We start from the raw sequence: 21,920 nt of genomic DNA, 5'->3' as shown, positions 1-21,920 counted from the left end.
TAAGTGTGTCAAAGGTCTTCTGGTCAGCTCAGCTAAACATAAACCCAGCAAATCCATCTGACTACCTTGAGGATGCTCCAGGCTTACCCGAATCCAGGAGTGACTGACAGGATGCTGGCAGCCAGGTAAGAGGTCACTGCCAGTTCAAAGTCACTAAATGCTCACCAGTGTTGCTTAGGAAGTGTGGACTCTCAAGTCATTTTTTAATTAATATATGTGTAACTCTGTGCCTTCCTAACATATGAAAGTGAGTTACAGAAATGTATGAATGAGCTGTATACATCTAGATGTATACATGTAGAGAGCAAACAGCTTGTCCTGTAAAAAAGGACTGTTTTTATTCCTCCGTCTCAATGTCTAACTAGCTGATGGGGCATTCTACTCATCTTGTGTGTGTCTGGAAAGGTCTCAATGTCTAACTAGCTGATGGGGCATTCTACTCATCTTGTGTGTGTCTGGAAAGAGCTGAATAGTTGTCACTTGACACCCTGTGTGCATCTCAACTCCTTACCTTCTTGGGAACCAACTCACTGCATAGGGACTCTGCTGATTGCTTAACAGTTAAGCAGAGCTTCTCCATACATGTTGCACAAGAACAGCAAACCTCTCTAGTGCATTCTTCAAAAGCCGTTAGCCCTTCAGATTCCTCACAACATACTTGAGCTCTTGATAATTACTCTGCTTCCGTCACAAAGAAGGACACTGCCTTTCTGTTTGCGTTCTGCTCATTACACCCTTCTTCCTTCATGTTTTCCACACGTGCTGTACTTACTGTATGACTACTGTTCAAAGCCTTGTAATTCTGACAGTTTCATTTAGACAATAAGATACCTTAAATTGTGGGGTATATATATATATATATATATATATATATATATATATATATATTTCTTGGTGTTTAAAATTTGAATGCAAATAAGAATGTGTCACTAAAATTTTGAACCCACAAAGATAAACATAAAGATACTCAGCTAATTAAAGAATAAATAGAATCAATGTAAAAATTTTTCTGAAAACATCAACAAGTGTCAGCATTTGTAAAATGTGGTGTCTCCATGGTTCCTATCATCTCTAGAGTACTGAAGCAATTGGAACTGTACCAGATGTACAACTGTACCTGAACTGTCTACACTTCTTAGCAATCACCACAGCGCCCTCCACCCCAGTCAGAATTAACTTTTACATACAGGAACTGAGAGGACAAGAGGCTATGCTACACATGGCTGTCTTTGGAGGCGTGTGAGAGTCCAGACTCTTCTCTTTCTTCTGGGGTGACACCTTTTCAGCTGGTCTCTATAACTAAGAGCATTTAAAAAGCAGTGGTGTGCATGCTAAACACACAAAAACAAAACAAAACTCCTCATTGTTGTACTTGTCACATCAGAGCAAGCAGAAACACACATTTCCCTTTGATTCAGGCTTGCCTGTTTTTGGAGAGCATGTTAATATTCCAAAAGATGTAGGCCCAGTGAATTGGTTTCAAGTACAAATGATAGTGTGCACATTAATAGAAACAAAGTCTTCCTGAAAACACCCATGCTCATCCAACATTTTTTCTTATACAACTAACTTTTCACATGACTGTGACCTAATTACATTGGCCACAGCAATAGACAAAACAGGAAAAAATTAAAGTGTCAGCCTTAAAGGTTGTGCAATGTTCCTGATTTATTTCGGGGTCACTGGAAGTGTTGAGATGTGTCAGGTTAAAAGCTGGATAAGGAAACAAACCTCATGCTTGAAAACCCATCTCTAAAGACCATCTGTTAAAGCTCGGCAGCCTCTCCTGCTTGTTTTCATATCGAGCCTTTCGTGCGCCAGGAAATGTTCTGCCTGCTGAACATAGCTACACTCAAAAACTGCATTGTTTTTGTTCTTAAAAGCATAGAAGTACATGGCAAATATTTTGAGACTTTTAGATGTGCTCCAGGAAACACAAACATGGTTAAAATAAAAAGGAAAGAATGTTTAAATGCAGATTATGCTTAAATTGACTCTTGCTTGGTCTCGGCCAAGCTGTGCAAATATAGAAAGGGGGCCTGCATTATCCAAAGTATTCAGCTGTGGAGGTTTCTGACCTCAGAGGAAAAACAAGTTCCCCTTCCAAGTACTGCACGCTGTGTGCAGGGTCCCACTACAGTGTTGTGTGCAGCAATTTCAACAAAGCACCTGGATTCTCCGTTTGTAGAATGTTGCGTGGTCACAGTCTACACTACCAGGCCCTGAGATGCATGGATGAAGGAGCATGGTTCCTGCTCTCAGACTGCTCACAAATAAAACAATATTTGACCCCCACCAAGCATCAGGTTCATAAACACCAGCTATCTATACTTCCTGTCATTTACAGATGGCAGATTTAGAGGGAAGCTAATTGTGTCTATGAGTTGCTGTTTTGACTATTTTCATGGTCCTCCTATAATCATGAAAATGCTTTTAAAAGTCTTTAACTTATTTACAGTTGGATTGACTATAAAATTAAGATCCATTCTGTATTTCTTTTGATCTAGGAATATAAACTTATTAATCAATGTTCTGTGAGCCACAAAGGAAATCATCCACAGTTTAAAGGATTACATATGCTCATAACTCTCTTTTTAAAGAATTATTTATTATTAGTTTATTATTATTTGTTTTTCATTTGTTATTATTTATTTGCTTACATGATTTTCTTTGCGTCAAATGCATGCAGAAACCCACAGAGGCGCTTGAGTCCCTTAGAACTGGAGTCACAGGGGTTTGAGTTGCCTTGTGGGTGGTAGGGAGCAAACGCAGGTTTAACCACTGAGACAGGTCTCTAGTGTGTTCAGCGTGAAGCAAGCAAAGGGAGTTCAGCTGTTCGCTCCATCATGTCTGTCAGTCCCGTGCTTCAGTTCACATGTTTAACAAGAAGTGGCAAGACAGAACTGGCTAAGACAGGAGGTGGAACGTGGCTTGGCTGTGTTGGGCTCTCTTCTGAGATCTTTCTCCAATTTCATCAAGCTATAAAGGATCCTGGCTGAGTGACACTTCAGGCTTCCATGTGGAGCCCTGCTACTCTCCTGCCTCCAGAGATAGGGCAGGACAAGGTGGCATCATCAGAATTAAGCTCTCTTAAGCTCAAATATTTGTTGCTGTTGTTGTTTTGTTTTTTTGTTTTTTTTTTTTTTCTTTTGGTTTTTTGAGACAGGGTTTCTCTGTATAGCCCTGGCTGTCCTCGAACTCACTCTGTAGACCAGGCCGGCCTAGAACTCAGAAATCTGCCTGCCTCTGCCTCTCGAGTGCTGGGGTTAAAGGTGTGTCCCACCATGCCCAGCTAACATTTGGCATTTTAAAGAAATCTCTTCAATCGCAAATTCTTAGAAAGAGGAAATGCTCAGCGCTCTTAGTTACGTTTTGTTTGTTTGTTTATCATATGGTCTCTGACTCAGACAGAACTCAAGAAGTAATTAATAAACCAGAGACCACGATTCTAAACTGTTATCAGCAGGCAAGTGTGGGAAGGGGTAAGGACAGAGGTGGTATGTGTTAGGTTTCTCGCTTTGAGTCGTTTATAATTATAGGTGGCCCAATTCAGTAATGGTTTGATAAGATTCTTCTCCAAGCTAGTGCTTTCCACTTCATGTGCATGTACAGACCCAGTTTTTCCAGAAGGAGCATGAAGTCAGGGGTTGGGGTGTGGTCCGCCGCTCCTCTGGTGGGTGTCTCTTGGGAGCTGCTGCTTTGAGCTAAGCTTCCTGTCTCTGATCTTTCTACTGGGGCTAGGTTTGTTCTTTTCTGCGGTTACTTTTCCCCAAAGGCTTAATGTTTTCACTCTTCCCTTGGCAGACAGAGGAAGTCACCATGAGCCCTTCTTTCTGGTTTGGAACTGCTCTAGGGTTCTGACCTGCTGCATTTTGAATGACTGGTCACTTGGCAATAAGGAAGATAGAGTTTGGGTCAATAACAAAATTGGAAAGACAAATACAAGGTTTCTACGTGTGTGCGTGTGTGTGTGTGTGTGTGTGTGTGTGTGTGTGTGTGTGTGTGTGTGAGAGAGAGAGAGAGAGAGAGAGAGAGAGAGAGAGAGAGGGAGAGAGAGAGAGAGAGAGAGAGAGAGAGAGAGAGAGGAATCTCATATTTAATTTCTTAATTTTTAAGTCTTTTCCTTAAGTTGAATTTTTTAAGTGGATCTTCTTAGTTTATACTTTAAATAAGATCTGCAGTTTAATCTGTATAGACAATAGAGAAAGGAAACATGAGCTCATTCTGAGGACTGTTGACTGGTCAGTGTGCCTGCTACCTAGACATTTAGAAGGCATTTATTACTCAAACACTTCTCACAGCATTGCCTACTATGTACTGGGGGTTCCATCAACTTCCGCTGGAATGCCTTCTCATTTAAGGGATTTTCAGTTCAGAACTCACATAAGGAAAAGGAAGTTAGCTGGTTTCAGGAATATCTGGCTCTGGTGAATGACAGGCCTAAACTCAAGAGATCTAGACAGATGTCTATGCTAGGATCCACACAAGAGAGAAAAACTACATGTGAAGTTTTCCGAAAGTCACACAAACACAAACAGCTGATGTCACAAAGCCCTGAAGTCCTGGATTGGAAGTTTCCAAATGCAAATCACATTGGGTTACCGAAGGATGGAGGGGCAGGTAACAGTGGAACTCACAGGGACAGAAAAAAACTCTACTTTGGGAGGAAAAGTAAAGGACAGGAATATTTTGTTTTCTCCAGGGATGAGCAAGCCCTTTGATAGATTATCCAATTCCAAGTGGTCATTCCTAATACATATACTCAGGAGCAACACTAAAGGAACGCAGCAGCTTGTATTCATTAGTGCATCTATCTTTAGATATGTAAAAAAATTTAAAGAATAATAATGAATTTTAGTGTGACTGGGGAGGAGAAGAAAGGGTAGAAATGATATAAATATAGTAGTTGGGTATAAAATTCTCAAATCTCCTAGAAGCCTATTCTTTATTAATGGAAGGCAGAAGAGGAGTTGAACTAGAGGGGAAGGGGAGTGGGGAGGGACTGGGACTAGAGGGATGGAAAACTGTAGTCAAGATATATTTTATGACAAAAGAATGTGTTTTTAATAAATGACAAAAATAAAAACACTATAAAATTCTAAATTGTACTGCTACCATTCACATTTCGTTATAAGTACTTTTTATTAACAATTGTCATCATCATCATTGTGTTTTGTTTTGTTTTTGACAGGATTTCTCTGTGTAGTTCTGTGCTATAAGCCAGGCTGGTCTTAAACTCAGAGATCCATCTGCCTCTGGTTCCTGAGTGCTGGGATTAAAGGCTTGTGCCACCACTGCCTGGCTTGTTTTTTTTTTAATTGGATATTTTCTTCATTTACATTTCAAATGCTATCCCAAAAGTCCCCTATACCCTCCCCCAACCCCCATCCTGCTCCCTTACCCATTCACTCCCAATTCTTGGCCCTGGCTTTCCCCATTACTGGGGCATATAAAGTTTGCAAGACCAAGGGTCCTCTCTTCCCAATGATGGCTGACTAGGCCATCTTCTGCTACATATGCAGCTAAAGACACAAGTTCTGGGGGTATTGATTAGTTCATATTGTTGTTCCATCTATAGGGTTGCAGACCCCTTCAGCTCTTGGGTACTTTCTCTAGTTCCTTTATTGGGGGCCCTATGTTCCATCCTATAGATGACTGTGATCATCCACTTATGTATTTTCTAGGCACTGGCAAAGCCTCACAGGAGACAGCTATATCAGGGTCCTTTCACCAAAACCTTGCTGACATATGCAATAGTGTCTGCATTTGGTGGTTGATTATGTGATGGACCCCCGGGTAGGGCAGTCTCTGGATGGTCCATCATTTCATCTTAGCTCTGAACTTTGTCTCTGCAACATCTTCCATGGATATTTTATTCCCTATTCTAGGGAGGAATGAAGTATCCACGAGTTGGTCTTCCTTCTTGATTTTCTTGTGTTTTGAAAGTTGTATCTTGGGTATTCTTGGTTTCTGGGCTAATATCCACTTATCAGTGAGTGCATATCAAGTGACTTCTTTTGTGACTGGGTTAGCTCACTCAGGATGATATCCTTCAGATACATCCATTTGCATAAGAATTTCATAAATTCATTGTGTAAATGTACCACATTTTCTGTATCCATTCCTCTGTTGAGGGACATCTGGGTTCTCTCCAGCTTCTGGCTATTATAAATAGTGCTGCTATGAACATAGTGGAGCATGTGTCCTTATTACCAGTTGGAACATCTTCTGGGTATATGCCCAGGAGAGGTATTGCTGGACCTACTTGTAGTACTATGTCCAGTTTTCTGAGGAACCGCCAGACTGATTGCCAGAGTGGTTGTACAAGCTTGCAATCCCACCAGCAATGGAAGAGTGTTCTTCTTTCTCCACATCCTTGCCAGCATCTGCTGTCACCTGAATTTTTGATTCTAGCCATTCTGACTGGTGTGAGGTGGAATCTCAGGGTTGTTTTGATTTGCATTTCCCTGATTATTAAGGATGTTGAACATTTTTTCAAGTGCTTCTCAGCCCTTCGGTATTCCTCGGTTGAAAATTCCTTGTTTAGCTCTGTACCCCATTTTTAATGGAGTTATTTGAATTTATGGAGTTCAGCTTCTTGAGCTCTTTGTATATGTTAGATATTACTTCTCTATCAGATTTAGGATTGGTAAAAATTCTTTCCCAATCTGTTGGTGGCTTTTTTGTCTTATTGACAGTATCTTTTGCCCTACAGAAGCTTTGCAATTTTATGAAGGTCCATTTGTTGATTCTTGATCTTACAGTACAGGCCATTGCTGTTCTGTTCAGGAAATTTTCCCCTGTGCCCATATCTTCAAGGGTTTCCCCCACTTTCTCCTCTATAAATTTCAGTGTCTCTGGTTTTATGTGGAGGTCTTTGATCTACTTAGACTTGAGCTTGTACAAGGAGATAAGAATGGATCAATTCGAATTCTTCTGCATGATAACATCCAGTTGTACCAGAACCATTTGTTGAAAATGCTGTCCTTTTTGCACTGCATGGTTTTAGCTCCCTTGTTAAAGATCAGGTGACCATAGGTGTGGATTCATTTCTGGGTCTTCAATTCTATTTCATTGATCTACCTGTCAGTTTTTATCACAATTGCTCTGTAGTACAGCTTGAGGTCAGGCGTGGTGATTCCACCAGAGGTTCTTTTATTGTTGAGAATAGTTTTTGCTATCCTAGGTTTTTTGTTATTCCAGGTGAATTTGAAAATTGCCCTTTCTAATTCAGTGAAGAATTGAGTTGGAATTTTGATGGGGATTGCATTGAATCTGTAGATTGCTTTCGGCAGGATAGCCATTTTTACTATATTAATCATGCCAATCCATGAGCATGGGAGATCTTTCCATCTTCTGATATCTTCTTCAATTTCTTTCTTCAGAGACTTGATGTTCTTATCATACAGATCTTTCACTTCCTTAGTTAGTCTCACACCAAGCATTTTATATTATTTGTGACTATTGTGAAGGTTGTTGTTTCCCTAATTTCTTTCTCATCCTGTTTATCCTTTGTGTAGAGAAAAGCCACTGATTTGTTTGAGTTAATTTTATATCAAGTTTCTACACTGAAGCTGTTTGCCAGGTTTATGAGTTCTCTGGTGGAATTTTTAGGGTCACTTATATATACTATCATATCATCTTCAAATAGTGATATTTTTGACTTCTTCCTTTCCAATTTGTATCCCCTTGATCTCCTTTTGTTGTCGAATTGCTCTGGCTAGGACTTCAAGTACGATGTTGAATAGGTAGGGTGAAAGTGGACAGCCTTGTCTAGTCCCTGATTTTAGTGGGATTGCTTCCACCTTCTCTCTATTTACTCCAATGTTGGCTACTGGTTTGCTGTAGATTGCTTTTATTATGTTTAGGTATGGGCCTTGAATTCCTGATCTTTCCATGACTTTAATCATGAAGGGGTGTTGGATTTTGTCAAATGCTTTCTCAGCATCTAATGAGATGATCATGTGATTTTTGTCTTTGAGTTTGTTTATATAGTGGATTACCTCGATGGATTTCCATATATTAAACCATCCCTGCATCCCTGGGAACAAGCCCACTTGGTCATGGTGGATGATCATTTTGATGTGTTCTTGGACTCGGTTTGTGAGGATTTTATTGAGTATTTTTTGCATTGATATTCATAAGGGAAATTTGTCTGAAGTTTTCTTTCTTTGTTGGGTGTTTATGTGGTTTAGGTATCAGAGTAATTGTGGCATCATAGAATGAATTGGGTAGAGTACCTTCTGTTCCTCTTTTGTGGAATAGTTTGAGGAGAGTTGGAATTAGGTCTTCTTTGAAGGTCTGATAGAACTCTGCACTAAACCCATCTGGTCCTGGGCTTTTTTTTTGTTGGGAGACTATTGATGACTGCTTCTATTTCTTTAGGGAAAATGAGACTGTTAAGATCATTAATCTGATCCTGATTTAACTTTGGTATCTGGTATCTGTCTAGAAATTGTCCATTTTATCCATGTTTTCCAGTTTGGTTGAATATAGCCTTTTGTAATAGGATCTGATGATGTTTTGGATTTCCTCAGGATCTGTTGTTAGGTCTCCTTTTTCATTTCTGATTTTGTTAATTAGGATACTGACCTTGTGCCCTCTAGTCAATCTAGCTAAGGTTTTATCTATCTTCTTGATTTTCTCAAAGAACCAGCTCCTGGTTTGGTTGCTTCTTTGTATAGTTCTTTTTGTTTCCACTTGGTTGATTTCTGCCCTAAATTTGATTATTTCCTGCAGTCTACTCCTCTCAGGTGAATTTGCTTCCTTTCATTCTAGAGCTTCTAGGTGTGCTGTCAGACTGTTTGTGTATGCTTTCACTAGTTTCCCTTTGGAGGCACTATCCCTGAGGTGGGTTTCCTATAATCAACAAAATGTTAGGTCCTGTTTATGTAGCCAGTCTGTTAGTCTCTGTCTTTTTGTTGGGTAATTGAGTCCATTGATGTTAAGAGAAATCAAAGAAAAGTAATTGTTGCTTCCTGTCATTTTTGTTGTTAAAGTTGTGAATCTGTTCTTGTGGTTGTCTTCTTTTAGTTTTGTTAAAGGATTACTTTCTTGTTTTTTCTAGTGTGTACTTTCCATCTTTCTGTTGGTGTTTTCCCTTTATTATCCTTTGAAGGGCTGGATTCGTCGAAAGATATTGGGTGAATTTTGTTTTGTCATGGAATACTTTGGTTTCTCCATCTATGGTAATTGAGAGTTTTGCTGGGTATAGTAGCCTTGGCTGGCATTTGTGTTCTCTTAGTATCTGTATAACATCTGTCCAGGATCTTCTGGCTTTCATAGTCTCTGGTGAGAAGTCTGGAGTAATTCTAATAGGTCTGCCTTTATATGTTACTTGATCTTTTTCCCTTACTGCTTTTTTTTCCCTCAATATTCACCTATATTGTTAAGCTGCTTTCTTGTATCTCTTGCTTTATTGTCTAAGAATTTAATAACACATACCATATGTTTTGATTATATTTATCATTTCCTTCCCTTCTGATTCCTAATCCCCCATTCTCCACCCCCATTAGTCTCATCCAAGTTTGTGTATTCTTTTTGGTTTTAAACCCAGAATCCACTTAGTACGGCCTAAGTGGCTGTGCGTGTCAGTCTATCTACTGTAGCATAGGTACCCCTTACTGCTTTTAATATTCTCTCTTTATTTAGTGCATTTGTTGTTCTGATTATTATGTGTTGGGAGGAATTTCTTTTCTGGTCCAGTCTATTTGGAGTTCTGCAGGCTTCTTGTATGTTCATGGGCATCTCTTTCTTTAGGTATGGGAAGTTTTCTTCTATAATTTTGTTGAAGATATTTGCTGGCCCTTTAAGTTGAAAATCTTCATTCTCATCTACTCCTATTATCCTTAGGTTTGGTCTTCTCATTGTGTCCTGGATTTCCTGTATGTATTGTATTAGGATCTTTTTTGCATTTTGCATTATCTTTGATAGTTGTGTTCATGTTTCCTATGGAATCTTCTGCACCTGAGATTCTTTCTTCCATCTCTTGTATTCTGTTTCTGATGCTCACATCTATGGTTTCTGATTTCTTTCCTAGGGTTTCTATCTCCAGAGTTGTCTCCCTTTGGGTTTTCTTCATTGTTTCTACTTCCATTTTTAGATCATGGATGGTTTTGTTCAATTCCATTGCCTGTTTGGTTGTGTTTTCCTGTAATTCTTTAAGGAATTTTTTGTGTTTCTTCTACCTGTTTAGCAGTGTTTGCCTTCTACCTGTTTAGCGGTATTCTCCTGTAATTCCTTGAGGGATTTTTGTGCTTCCTCTTTAAGGGCTTCTACCTCTTTAGCACTGTTCTCCTGTATTTCTTTAAGTGAGTTATTAATGCCCTTCTTTAAATCTTCTACCACCATCATGAGATATGATTTTAAATCCACGTCTTGCTTTTCAGGTGTGCTGGGGTATCCAGGACTCATTGTGGTGGGTGTACTGGGTTCAGATGATGCCAAGTGTTCTTGGTTTATGTTAGTAAGATTCTTACCTTTGCCTTTTGCCATCTGGTAATCTCTGGTGTTAGATGTACTAGTTGTCTCTGGCTGGAGCTTGTTCCTCCTGTGATTCTTTAGCCTCTGTCAGCACTGGTGGGAGTCCAACTCTCTTCTGGGTCCTAGTGGTCAGAGCACTCTCTGCAGGCAAGCTCTCATCTTGCAAGGCAGGTGTCCAGCAGTCTGGAGCTCTAATCCACCTCCTGAGTTCTGGGGTCAGAATTCTCCCTGTAGGCTGACTCTCCTCTGGCAAGGAATGTGCTCAGGGGTCTGGATCTCAGCTCTGCCTCCTGGCTGAGGACAAAGGCCTCAGGGGACCCTGACCAAGAAGCTCTGTTGCTTCTATCACCCACGTGCTCTCAGGTGATCAGGAAGTCCTGGGTGTGCTAGGGGTCCTGTGGTGTGGAGAGTCCTCTGGTGCCCTAGATGCCCACGGCTGGATTCACACAGAAGATGGCGGGGCTGGCCCCCTACCTGAACGGATCCCAGCCTCTGGTCAGGTGGGGTTCCTCTGTCCCTGTTCCTGCTGGGACAAGACCCTCTGTGATTCTTGGAGCTGATGTTGTGTTCCACTCACCCGCAATCCTGAGGTGCTCCTGAGGTCCTGCAGAGTGGAGAGCACTCTGGAGCCCTTAGAGGCTTCCACTGGGCTCAGAAGGAAGATGGCGGGGGTGGCCCTGACTGGCACTACCTGGCTTATTAACATTTACTAATTATACAAATTTCTGGATTTCTGTGATGTCTCCATATTTTTATCTGTTTTGTTTGCTCTCATTCTCATTCCTTCTATTTACCCTTATCTGCTCCACCTCCACACCTCCCACTCCTGGATAGCCTCTATAAATAACTTTTAAACAATTAAAAAATTATTTATCTTGTGTGTATAGGGTATATTTTGTATACAAATATAACTGTACCACCAGCAGCCAGAGGAGGACTTTAGAGCCCCTTAGGACTGGAGTTATAGGCAGTTGTGATACACCATGTAGAAATTAAACCCAGGTCTTCTAGAAGAACAACAAGTGCTCTTAATCACTGTTCTTAATTGTTGAGTCTTTCTAGCATGCCTCTAAATAAGTTTTGAGATTTTTTTTTCCCCTTGGGGCAGTGTGGTGGTTTGAATGAAAATGGTCCCCAAAGGCTTTATTTCTGGCCCCAAGTTGGTACACTGTTTCAGAAGGATTAGGAGGTGTGACCTTGTCAGAGGAGGTGTGTCACTGTAGGTGGGCTTTCAGGTTTCAAAAGCCCCAGACCTACACCAGGCCCAGGCTCTCCACCCCAACTTGCACCTCCCGCCTCCCCACTACTCTTTCGTAGCTGAAGACCAGAATATGAGCTCCTAGGTACTGCTCCAGCACCTGGCTGCTTGTTATTATGCTCCCACTATGATGATCATGGACTGACCCTCTGAAACTGTAAGCCAGCCAGTAATTAAATGCTTTCCTTGATAAGCTGCCTTAGTCCTGGTGTTACTTCGCAGCATTATAACAGTAACAAGGACAGACAGGGTCTAACTAAAAAGTCTAGGCTAGCCTGGAAATTGCCATGTAGCCCAGATGGGCCTCAAACTTACAGACCACCCATCTCAGCCTCCAAAGTGCTGGGATTACAGTCATCATGAATTCAGCCTAAATCTTTTAGACAGAGTTTTCATTATCATCCTTCAAGTTGCCATTTTGAAAACAGGGCCTTAAAAGTTAGTGCGCTGGTCCCTACTTAATCATCCTGTGGAGTAACCTCAACTAGGCTGCGGCAGGCAATCCGAGAAGAGTGTCACTCTGAAGATGAGTCAGGAAACTGAAAGACCTGGTGCCAGGGGAGATCAGTGGGCTGTGAAAGCAAACTAAACTGCTTGCATGTTTGAAGTGAAAATATGTAACATATTTTAAGTACCAGACTGGGGGGGGGGGGAGACAAGTAAGGTGAGAGGCCTACAAGTGGAAGACAGCTGTGTGGTAGATACCCAAGCTGTGTGGGTGTGTGACGTGCATGAAGAAGGTTTGTTGCTTTGTTTCTGGAGATACTGTACAGACTAAAGAGTAGAGTGCTCAAGATTAAATATCTAGAGAACATTCAGGAAGACTGACCTGAAAAGCAAGCAAGGGACTGCTAGCAAGTCAGAGGAGAAGACAACCACTGGTGTATGGCAGAAACAAGAAGAAGAGTCTGTTCTGCAGGCATGATGTACTTTGTGTTGTCAAAAACAGACACAGAGGAAAAAGTAAAGGAGGCATATTTTCAGGTGCCACTGCTACTACTGGGCAGAACACAGTGACCACAGAGAGACTGATGACAGGTGACTAGAACACACAATGTGCTGATTAGAAGGTATCTTTAGATGAGGAAGGTAGCCTGACTCATGATCTTAGATCCTTCAGTGCCATTCCTCAGGGGGCAGTTGTGGGAGGGCTCCACTGCTGTCAACACTACCAACTTCTGCCATTCTTTTCTTATTCAAAGCAAAAGACTATATAGCTCAGAATTCAAGTCCTTGAAACAGCCCAAGGAATGAGGTACTCCATCTGAGGGGAAACACTGAAATCATACTGTGCATCACCAGTTCCCTGCACTGCAAGAGAACTGTGGGCATATCCTTCCAGAAACTTCACCCCTTCTATGATAGAAATGCCTTGTGCTCAGTGTTGGGATTTGTAATTGATTCCTATCACATAAGCTGCTGAAGACTGTAAATATCTGCTAAAGTCATATACCCTGGGTTTCTAGATAATTTATATTGCTTTGTAAAGGAAAGGAATCCTATAAATAAGCTTTAAAGAAATGGTTGATTTCCTTACAGTATGGTTAATTAAATATCAAAGATGACTTAGAGCTTTGCTTTTTAACCATCCCTGTATGATTCCGTGGGAACACAATGAGAAACTCTAGCAAGCTCTAACACAACACAGATGCCATAGCAGGTAGAAGGTACAGCCTGAGAGAAAAAGCTTGCCAGTTCAATCAGCAAGGTCCAAAATGTTTTATTAGCAGATAAATATTCCTTATGCTATGACCTTATAGATGCCAATCTTAGAGATGCCATATAAAATATGCATAAACAATAGCTTCCAATTAATAATATTGTGGGGGTATTATTTGTTACAGACTTAATAAGCTGACATCTGATGACAAATTATTTAGTAGAGGCAAATAACAAGATATCTTTTTTTGTCTCAATTTTCTTATTAGAGAAGCAAAGATTCTATGGATGCCTTGTAGAGTAGTTACTAGCAAAACTTGAAGAACTCATACATGTGTTCTTTAAAAAATGTAAAAATTTGAGGCAAACTAAGTTTATGTTTATTGACAGAAAGGAAAGAGGAAGAAAATACAGGGACCAAGACTTCTTTAAATAGTAAATCTTAACACTCAGAAGGAAGTATTCAATCTTGGCTTAAAACTACAATTTCTGTGGATTTTCTGAAACCCATTAATTATGTGAGGCTCTTGTGTAAGCATAAAACAATAATAAATTAGGCAGAAGGTTGGATTTATAGCTGAGCAATTACTAGGGTGACCTTGGGTTCTACTTTGCCTGTGACCATGCTGGTTTGCTTTTGATTCCTGAGTAGTACAACCAATTTAAGTTTATCCCCAACTAGCTTATAAATAAATGAGATTCAGACTATGGTTATTTTGGCTTTGACAATTACCCCTAATCTACTCTTTTAACTTCTGGCCTGGCTACCACCCCAGGTTACTTGCTGGTATCCCAGGTACTTGCTGTTGGTCCTGGCCAAATGCTCATGGTCCATCTCCCCTCATGGCTGTTTCATATCTCCTCCTCTCTCTTCCTTCTCCTCTCATCTCTTTCCCTCAACCAGGTCACTCCAAACCCACCTCCCTCTAATCTCTCCAGTAATATTGGCTGTAGCCCATTTTATTTAACCAAGAGTTTTAAATCAAGGAAACAAGCTTTGCATAACAAAGGCTTGTAAACATGAAAATATACTCCTAGGCCCAGACTTCCCTTCGGGTACACAATTTAGCATTAAAGTACATAGCAACAGACCAAACCTCAACATTCCTGAGTTGGTGTGCTGAGTCAGCATCTTTCTTCATATCATTACCCCTACTCCCCCAGCCCCCACCACTCACCCCTCACCAACTATATAAATGTTAAGGACTTCATGGCAAACTAGCAATTGCTTACCAAGGGTGCAGCATTATCCATACTGCTCCAGTTCATGCAATATACCTGTCAAATGCTTCTCTGCCCCACTTCAAACAAAACCCATATTTTGGCCAGCTTCTTTTACATGGGGATGATCTACAATTTAAGTTCTCTACTACCAGTCTTGATTCAGTCATTGAGTTTACATGCAATAGTTGACTGTCCACTTGTAGAATTTGGTAAGCAGTGACTGGAAGAAAAGTTGACCCAATGGGCATGCAGGCTTGCTTTGCTTGACACAAGCTTAAAAACCTGAGGGCACGAATTTGGTAATAAGTTCTGAGCTTTGCAGACTCACTGACTGCTCAAATGTGCAACACACCTGAAGCCATTCATTAATTCATGTTTTCCCAGAAATAGTACAATTCTTAAATTGCAGTTCTCTTTTTGGCATCTGTTTCCATGGCAAATTCCAAGTAAATAGGGGGATGAAGGTTTGCAAGTACAGTTGTTGTCAGTTGTTAACTTGGAACAAAGTCACTTATAGTATGTACAGGGGTGTGTGTGGGCATTTGTGGGAATGTTTATGTGTGCATGCTCATGCGTGTATGTACGAAAGACCTTTGAGACTACACTGAAAAGTATGCCATATTCAAAAATTTTGTCCTTTTAATAATCTTTTAAGATATATATGTAAGGCAATAACCATATGTAATGAAAGAAAATTTCTAAAATTAAAAAGTTAAAGCCCTCATTCAAATTCTGGGTTCCTTTACAAAGTCTTGCAAGTCTTTCATGCACAGAGCAATTCATGACTTGAATTCAATGTTGCCAACCTTATTGGAGAATGCATATTTTACAAACTTACACTCAGGTTGTAATTATAGGGAAAATAAAACCGGGGGGGGGGGTGTTATAGGACAAAAATCTCAGTATTTTATGACAACAATAATCCTTAAAATGTAAGAAAACATTTTAGATTTCTATGAAGAAATGTCTGTGTAGTTAATGAGAACAATGCATTCATATATTTATATATGATTTCTTAAAATTATGATTCAGTGGCTATCAGTTTATATGATTTTTTTTTCAGTGTCTTAGGGTTTTATTGCTATGACAAGATACTATGACCAAAGCAACTCTTATAAAGAAAAACATTTCATTGAAGCTGGCTGATAGTTTCAAAGGTTTAGTCCCTTATCATCATGTGGGGAGCATTCAGGCAGACATGGTGCTAGAAAAGGAACTGAGAGTTCTACTTCTTGATCTGCAAGGAGCAGAAGGAGACTGGGTGCCGCACTGGGTATAACTTGAGCATAGCCCACCCCCATAGTGACAAAATTCCTCCAACAAGACCACACCTCCCAATAGTGCCAGTTCCTATGGACCAAGTATACGAACATATAAGACTATAGGGACCATACCTATTCAGACCACCACAGTCAGCAATAGCATCCTGACTCAAAGAAATAGCATGCAGTGCTGGAAGCAGGTGGAAGCTTACTTGCTTTTGTTTCACTAAAGAATCACAGAAACTTACGTTTTTAGGATACGCACTATTTTCCCTATGAATTTTAGGCATATGTGTTAAATCAGCAGGATGAGATATGAGAGTTTTGTCCTTTCATTTTATTGAAGCTCTGACATATAAAAATGAAGCCAGTAATATATTGAACAGTTTCCTTTCACTTAGTGATAGCTATGGCTAACTAGTGATAGGCCATTGCTTTTAGCATGTCATGTGAAAAAAAATTTATTTAGCTTAAATTTTAGTTCTTAACTAGAAGCACACCCCTTACAATAGAGAATCAAAGTCAGCAGTGTCCCCAGAAGTGTAAAGAGAAGCACACAAATGGAGAAAGGTGATTTCTCTCATAGCAGGTCTGAACGGCCTGCTCACCATCTCAAAGCTTCTGTATACTGTGTTCAAATCTTCAAATAATCTACAAAATACTTTCATTCCTCCTGATACAAGACTCCAGAGAGGTTCAGCAACCTCTTATCTGGTATGTGGTTCTCTTCATCCAGCTTGGACCCCCAAGTGGAACATGCCTCCATTGTTTGTGAGTTCTGTCTCAGCTCAGAGTGGATGAGCACACAGTCCCAGGGGAGCAAGGATGTGTGCAGCAGAAACTAGTGTTAGCCACTCTTGTTCATCTAGGTGGATCATCTCCAGAGACTGAAGATATCAGCAGAGCCTAGGATATCTGGGTGGCTCCTTCTCCTTCTGCTCCCAGCCCCAAATCTAACCCTTCAATAAAGTGAGTCAATTTTATCTTCAAAATATCTCGTAAACTTTTACCTCTTTTCAAATCCTACCCAGATTCTGTCTATGCTGTTCTTGTCTCCATAAGAGATGCCACATCTTCCTGCACTTGTAGCTATTTATTATCATCACTTTTATAATGAAGACCTAAATCTTAACATAGGCACATTTCAGCATGCCCTGGACACCACTCACACTTCAACACCAGCATTGATATGACACTCTCGATGCTGAAATTTAGTTACCCTAACTCTAAATAAATGTCCATGCCTATGTGAAGGTCTTTGTATGCCCATGACTTTTTCAAAAAATCTCGCTAATATTTATCACACATGTATCCACTGGCCACTGTGGTCTTGTGGGCATGAAGAATGCTTGGGCTGAGTAACACAGAGCCTCGTTCCTTCACTTCCTCGAAACCCCGCACATGAGCTTCCTTCTCTGTGCTTCTGTGGGACTTGAGCACATAATCACCGTAAGTGTATAAGATGTGGGGAAATAAGTAAAAATTAAGAGAAACAACAAACAAATAAACAACCCCCCAAGAAATAAACTCATCTTCCTTTACCCGAAGTAGAGAGAAAAGGTTGCTAATAAATGGTCTCATCTTAATGGAAAAAAATGTAGTATTGTTTCATGCTTAATTATACAGTTGCTAAAGACTTTGGATTGCTTCTGATTCCTGCCTGACCAGCAGCCCATGTCAGGGTGCCCAGGAGATTTTAGTCTCATCTGCTGGCAATGACACTAAGGATTTGAGTTTCCACCTCCCTGGGAGGCAAGGGACATGGGAGTGAGCTCCAGAGCTGATCATAAGGAAGAGTCATTCCAGGGGAGTTGAAGATTACACAGTTATAAGACTCACACAGCTTCTCCTTTTCAGGTTACTGGGGAGAAGGTTAAACCCATTTATTTACTTTCTGTAGATGACTGGTCCATTTCCTCAGACACACACAAATCACTCTGTAAATTTACACATCATGAATACTTAAACAGTGAATCTGCTTTTTGGAGACTTGTTTAAAAAAAAACTGCTAAACTAAAAATCAAATTTTGATTTATGATGTTTCCAAAGAAAATCAGCTTCTGAAATGAACTTGTGAGAAAATAACCAACCAACAACCCTCTGTCCTTCCCTGGTTAATGAAACAGGGGAGGCTGCTGTGGGAAGGGGAAATCATCCGGGAACTCCAGACAGGGAAGAAGTCTATATTCTTACCGAGTGGCTTGCGTTAGCATTGCTGTGGCCTCAGCACACTGTTACACTGGGGAGAAGATGTTAAAGTAGATCTTCAATGGGTCTTGCTCTTTTTCTGCATACCTCACAATCATGCATTGGAATAGACAGAGGCAGCACTAGGAAATGTCAGCTATACTTTTCAATTACAAAGGACATGAATTTCAGAGGGAGTTGTTATCCATAAAGATAGTAGTAGAACATTCTAAATGACTTTTACCTGAAAGTTTAATCTAGATTGGGCTCAACAACTCATCTAGTAAAGAAAGTCATCTGCCACCAAGTCTGACAATATAAGTTTAATTCTTAAAACCCCATACATGTAAAACAAACAAACAAACAAACAAACAAACAATATAAAAATACTATTACGTTTTCTTAGTTCAGACAATGTACAGCCAAGCGTCATATGATAGCAATGGCCAGTGGCAACACACTATAGGAAAACTTAATCAGCTTGCAACATCTCACATATCTTAGCTACACACACACTCAGAGTGAAATCTTCTGATGACCCCACCTCAGATCATGCATATTCCCACTGCTAAGTGGCACAGGCTGTGTTTTTAGCCCAGGTCTTGGCTTTTAGGTTGACTACAGTTTCCTTCATCTATATTCTGGTGTTATTAATAGAAGTCTTATTTTGTTTCTTACAACATTAGAGGATTGCCCTTATAATAAATCCTCTAGTAACTTAAAGAAAATACTTATTTCCCAGTTATCCTGTCTTGCCTAAGTCTGTATTATGTATGACAGTGATGCACATGCTAAGAGGGATGCGAGTGGGACATGGGGCAGCCATTCTTCTATGTAAACAGGACAGACATGTATGCCTCCATGAAGGTTTATTTTCAGGGCAGAGTAGCCTCAACTGGAGGTATAGGAAGGCAGAGAAGAGGCGTTGGGATGTACAGTAGGCCAACTCATTGTAAGGGCCTTTTGTGATTCTTAACATTCATTTTAGTATTTGTTCATTTGTGAAGTGCTTTGGAACCAGAGAAAACATAAACAACTGTCTTCAAGCAGGTACTGATTCAGAGAGAAGACAAAAATAACTTGATTGTATCATAAAGCTGGGATGAGATAAAAATCATATAGACAGAATTCAGAGCCGAGGCCTAAGACATAAGGCCATTGGGAAAAGTTCTGACTTAGCGCTTCCAGAAAGACACAGGTAAAAGAATAAAGGACATCAGAAAAGGGCTTTCAAGAGGACCAGACTGTCAAGTCTCAAAGAAACCTGGGACAAATCTCATACCATCTCTGTGGCTCCCCAGCACTTTTCATCCTGATGCTTCCTACCCTAAACCTCTCCAGCCCAGCAGCTAGTCTCCACTCCCCATCCCTGTATAACTCAGCCATTTTGATTATGCACTCCCTTGGTACACACACTGTCTTAGTTAGAGGTTTATTGCTGTAGAGAGACCCCCATGACCACAGAAACTCTTACAAAGGAAAACACTTAATTGGGGCTGGCTTACAGTTTAATAAGTTCAGTTCATTAGCCTCATGGCTAGAAGCATGTTAGCATTCAGGCAGGCCTGGTGCAGGAAAATGAACTGAGAGTTCCACATCTTGTTCTGCAGGTAGCAGAAGGAAACTGCCACAGGAAGCCTAGCTTGAGCATATATGAGATCTCAAAGCCCGCCTTCACAGTGACACACTTCCTCCACCAAGACTACACCGACTCCAACAAGGCCACACCTCCAAATATCACCATTCCCATGTGCCAAGCATTCTAACACATATGTCTGTGGGGAATATTCCTATTCAAACCACCACCCATTCTCTTGACCTCTTGGTCTGTGGCTCCTCTCTTGTTCTGCTTGCCCCTCCTTATCTTCCTCTCTTACCCATCTCTCCATGACCCAGTTCAGTCTGAACTCTGTCAGTTGTCTCTGGCTATTTTCCCCCTCATATCTATGATAAAACCATCTCCTCAACCATATCTAGAAGTGGCCATGTCCTCATTTTTCATTTACAGACAAGTTTCGTTTTGTTCTTGAGAGCAAAGACAGTTCAGTATGGTTGGAACTGGAGAGAAGTTAAATGTAGGAAAGATGGAGGAAGGAGAGTAGATGAGGCTGGAGACAGAGGCAGGGAGGACTCAAATGCAGTGGCCAAGGCTGGGGAAAGGTGGGTTTCAGGAGTGCATAGCTGAGGTCAAACTGGATTAGGTATAACATGGGGTTGGAAGTAGAATGTTTGAGTGAGAATTCATGAAGAGAAAGAACAATACTTACAAGTTCAAAATAAGGAGATTAAAGGACACAGATAAGTCCTATTTTGTACCTGTTGGGTTTGAGTTGTCTTTATTGTAATATCCATCAAGGATGTGCAACCATGCATAAAGATCTGGACCAGAGATTTGAAGTTTAGGGATCATAAATTTGTTGGTGTTGCTCTGGGATAGACTTTTGTAAGAAGAGAATTAAACACAACAAGCAAAACCCAAAGCTATATAGGGATAGTGACATAAAAATTATCTAGAATTCTTAGGCATACTTGTGAGGAGCCAAAAGTTAGGTAAAAAGTAATATAATTTATGATTTTGAAAATTACCTGTAGCCTCCCCCAGCCTTGAGCAGGCTGGCTCAGACCTGTTCTGCCACTGTGAATGAGACCACCTAGGGTGGAGTCTTCCGACCTAGATAGGTCTATTGTTCTGCCACCTGTGCTCCTCTCCAAGATGCTGGTACTTCTGAGAGGCTGAAACCTGTCTTCCTGAGATAAGCAACACCCTGGACCAAGTGCTAACAGGCTGTAGACAAAGTATCAAGAGCCTGGCGTGGCGGAGATGGGCCTTCCCCCTTTATAAGCTTAGACTCTTAAGTAAACATTGTGCCTTGATCAGAAAATTTTGTCTTGGTTTCATTATTTCTCTCGCCATCTATTCTCCATATAGCCCCAGCCTACCATTCAGGAACCCAGTTTGTGTGGCTGTGGGTGGCTACAATTACCCTTATGTTGCAAAGGGAAGAGAGTAATCTTTTGCACATTATATAGCAAATCTCCGGAAATATATTCTATCAGTGACTAACATCTCTCCTTACTTCCCTCTCCCTGCCCTGGTAACACCACTGTCCACTCCCTATGGCCAACTTTTTTACAGTCTACATTAGTAAGACCATGCTATCTAGTTCTGTGTCTGCCTCATTTAATGTCTTCCAGCTCCTTTCAATGTTGCTGCAAATGACAAGGTTTCATTCTTTGCTATGGCCAAATAATATGCCATTGTGGATATATGCCATAGTTCCCTTTGAAAAATGTTTTATTATCATGTATTAATTATATATTATCCTGAATTTCATGTCACATTTTCATAAATGTGCATTCTGTATTTGTATCACATGCACTCCCATCATCTGCTAATTTCCCTGTTCTTACCCGCTGACCCCCCTTCCTTCCCAATACCCCCACTTCTACTGTCAAAAGCATTGCTCATAGGATCATGGGTGAAGGTGTATTCCCAGGAATATGGGCAGCTTACCAGTAGCTACACCATGGAAGAAAATGTCTCTCCCTCTACTACCACCCATTTGTTTCATATAAATCTTGGGGGCTGGGGGGTGGGCATAATGAGCCTCTTCCTTGAGAAGCTGTTGACTTGCCCAGGGTTTACACATTTCCTTTACCTGTTCATTAGCTAGTGGATACTCTGGATTTTCTCCATTTCTAGGCTTTTGTGAACTGTGCTGAAACTGACATGGGAATGTAGATGTCTCTTCTATGTTTTTACTTCCTTTTATTTGTTTATATGAAGTTATGGGACCAGATGATAGTGTTCATTGTTCTAGGAACCCCTGTGTCTGTAACTGTGCTCC

General features: G+C 40.7%; 1 protein-coding gene across 1 annotated transcript in view; it reads right to left on the bottom strand.

Moving 5' to 3' along the window:
* Positions 1 to 21,920, bottom strand: part of Adgrv1 (adhesion G protein-coupled receptor V1) — a 504,170-nt gene that overhangs the window by 18,550 nt on the left and 463,700 nt on the right. The gene's annotated exons all lie outside the window — the stretch shown is intronic.

This window comes from Mus caroli, unplaced genomic scaffold, assembly GCF_978045245.1.
Source record: "Mus caroli unplaced genomic scaffold, Mus_caroli_1 scaffold_15, whole genome shotgun sequence".
In the NCBI taxonomy this organism is placed as follows: domain Eukaryota; kingdom Metazoa; phylum Chordata; class Mammalia; order Rodentia; family Muridae; genus Mus; species Mus caroli.
Note: the sequence above shows the minus strand (reverse complement) of the source record. Positions and strands in the feature narration are given on the sequence as shown.